We start from the raw sequence: 3,248 nt of genomic DNA, 5'->3' as shown, positions 1-3,248 counted from the left end.
ACACTGCGACCCATATCTCTGATCACATCCACGAATGGAGACGTTGACGTCGCCTGATCAAGTTTGAAATTACTGATCAATTGTTGACAGAATGGTTCACAAAATCATTCATCAACAAAATTTCTAAGGACATAGCTATGGGTGGATGTGTTACTGAGGAGCAAGCCATTCCTCGTGCCCAGTATTTGGACCTAGTCTACTCGCAATCTGCCACATTATATGAGATGTTACCTGATGATCCAAGGCCATCATCTGATCTGACATCATCGAAGTCTTTGGCTACATGACCTGTTGATGGAGTGATTGGTTCCGTGTCTCAGCCTCCCACGAAATCTTCTTCCAAGTAGAAATCGGTCTTGAACACTGGTTCCAATGATCCCTCTCGAAATTCACCTGGTCCTGGTAAAACCTCTGAGGTTCACACTATTCAGTCTACCACAGCGGCCAAGCCCTCTAAGGGTAAAATGAAGGGCAAAGGCAAGCTCAAGTCTGATGCCCCGAAACAGGGCCCTCCTAAATCATCTGCTGGCAATGCTTCTCAAAGAAAGTCAAAGTATCTATGCCTCATCTGTGAGGAGGATCATTACACTAAGGATTGTCCTTGATGATATGAAGTTAGTCGCTTGCTTAAAGGGACCCCGACTGTCTTAAAAGAACCCTTTCCATCCCAGCAGACCCAAATGGTAGACCAGCCTCAGTCTTCCGCTCCCTCAGGTTCCCAAGTGTTTATCATGAATATGCCTATAAATGTGGCTACCAGATCTAAAGATTAACAAACCCCGACGGCATGGAAAGAGAAAGAAAGTACCCTTTCCTCCTCTATCCTGTCGACCTCTGTCCTCTCCATATCGAGCGACCTAATCCTAATTCTGTTGTTTGACTACCCTCTCGAGGTGTGCTACGAAAGTCCTCATATAATCCAAACGCTCAAGCCGCTCAACACTATAATATTGTTGAGTATTTTGGCCCAAGTGCCATCAGCAATGTCTGCTGTCAAGGTCCTTCAAAGTTGTCCCTCTAAGCTGAAAGAATTACTGTTGGCCATTGGAGATGTTCATCCATCTGATTCCAATCTCATTTGCTTTGATCTGGAAAACCATGTTCCGCACTTACTCATCAAATTGCCTTTCTCATTCAAGTGATCATTAATGAAAAGACAATTCATGGGACCATCATTGATGAAGGTGCTTCTACCTGCATCATGTCTGTGTTTTTTTGGAAGGAAATCGGTTCTCCTACCCTATACCAATCACCTAACACGTTTGAAGCCTTTGATGCACGCGATTCTCAACCATTCGGTGTCCTTCCTAATCTTGCCATCACCTTGGAAAGTAAGACAATTAATGTCGAAGTAGAAATTATTGATGCAAATCTTAACTATAATCTTCTATTCGGACGGAGTTGAACCCATGCTATGCATGATGTAGCCTCCTCTCTGTTCCGCCTGCTACGATTTCCTCATCAAGGGAAAATCATCATGGTCGACCAGTTGTCTTTCTTTGCCTCTTCTTCCTCGGATGACAATGTTCCTTACGTGAAGCATACTGGTGTTCCATATGAGAGTGTGGGGGATAGACTTTTCAAAGATGTCGCCTTAATGGGTATTTTTCCTCTCCCATCTCCACATGTTGCCTCTGTCAACATGATCTCAGTTAAGTCTAATCCTTAGGTCATTCCTCCTCCTGATCAGGTTGATGCATGGGGTGATGTCATGTCGTTAAGCCCTACCGAGATTAATTATGTGGAGATTGTTTTGGACTTCGGCCTCGATATCTACTAATCAAACTGCTTTGGGTACGTCCCTTGACGTGTTTTCTCAATCCCCTTGGCTTGGTCCTTCGGATTCTTCCGATCCTTTAATAGAGACTTTTCCTACTGACGAAAGTATCATGGAAAATATGTTTGTTGAGGAAACACCTTGGAATGATACTCATCATCGTTCCTCTTTCTTACCTAGGCAGGGAGCCATGTCTACCTGTCTTAAGAAGTTCTCTTCTTGTTCCCTGACCCAACCACTTCATACACCTATCATGACCCATGAAGTTTGGTCGGAAGGGGACATGGGTAATATTACCTAAACAATGCCTATTGACATTTTTCTTAAGCCTGGTATCATTGAAAATGTTCATACTGGGATAACTTGTTCTCCTAATGAGATCAAGCTTTATACTCGTCTTTTTCAAGAGTTTAGAGATGTTTTTGCATGGTCGTATGAAGAAATGCCTGACATTGATCCAAGTATAGTTGTGCAAGAAATTTCGTCTTATCCTAACGCGAAGCCCGTTCGTTAACGAATTCGTCCTGTTCCCCCTAGAAAAATGGCCGCCATCAAGGGAGAAGTTGAAAAACTTCTTAAAGATGGATTTATTTATCCTATACCTCTGATAGATTGGGTGTCCAATATTGTACCGGTGACTAAGAAGCAAGGCACCATTCGGGTCTGTGTTGATTACCATGACATTAATTGTGCCTATCCGAAGAACATTTATCCCACTCCTTTTATAGACCAAATTATCGATGAATGTTCTAGGAGTGAGAATTTCTCCTTTATGGATGGTTTTTCTGGTTATAACCAGATAAAAATTGCGCCCGCTAATCAACACAAGACCACCTTTATCTGTTTGTGGGGGACTTTTGCATATAAAAAGCTCCCTTTTGGCCTTAAGAATGCTAGGGCTACTTTCCAACAAGCGATGTCTTATACTTTTCATGACATTAAAAACATTGTTCATCCTTATTTGGATGATCTTCCTGCTCATTCATGTAAGCGTCGCGACCATCCCGAACACCTTCGACAAATCTTTCTTTGTTGTAGACACTATAACGTTCGACTTAATCCAAATAAGTGTGTCTTCTGCATCGAGTTCAGACGAGTTCTCAGTTTTATTGTTTCGAAGGATGGTATTCATCTTGATCCTCTCAAAGTCGAGGCTATTGTTAATCTACCCCCTCCCTCTTCGTTGCATCAATTACAGAGTCTACAAGGGAAAGTGAATTTCCTTCGTCGCTTTGTGCCTAACTATGTTGAGCTAGCTTCAGGGTTCACTCGATTGCTTAAGCAAGGAACTCTGTTTCGTTGGGATGAGACTGCCCAAAAGTATTTTGATGACTTGAAAGTTGTCCTCATTAATGCTCCTTTATTGCACCCTCCGAACTATCATCGTGATTATTTCCTCTATCTAGCTGCAACTTCTAGCACTATTGCTATGGTCCTGGTGCAAGATGATGATGAAGGTCATGAACATGTC

This window comes from Pinus tabuliformis, chromosome 9, assembly GCF_031772625.1.
Source record: "Pinus tabuliformis cultivar Carrire ecotype Pingquan chromosome 9, CPIR1, whole genome shotgun sequence".
Lineage (NCBI taxonomy): Eukaryota > Viridiplantae > Streptophyta > Pinopsida > Pinales > Pinaceae > Pinus > Pinus tabuliformis.
This window is presented reverse-complemented; position numbering follows the sequence as displayed.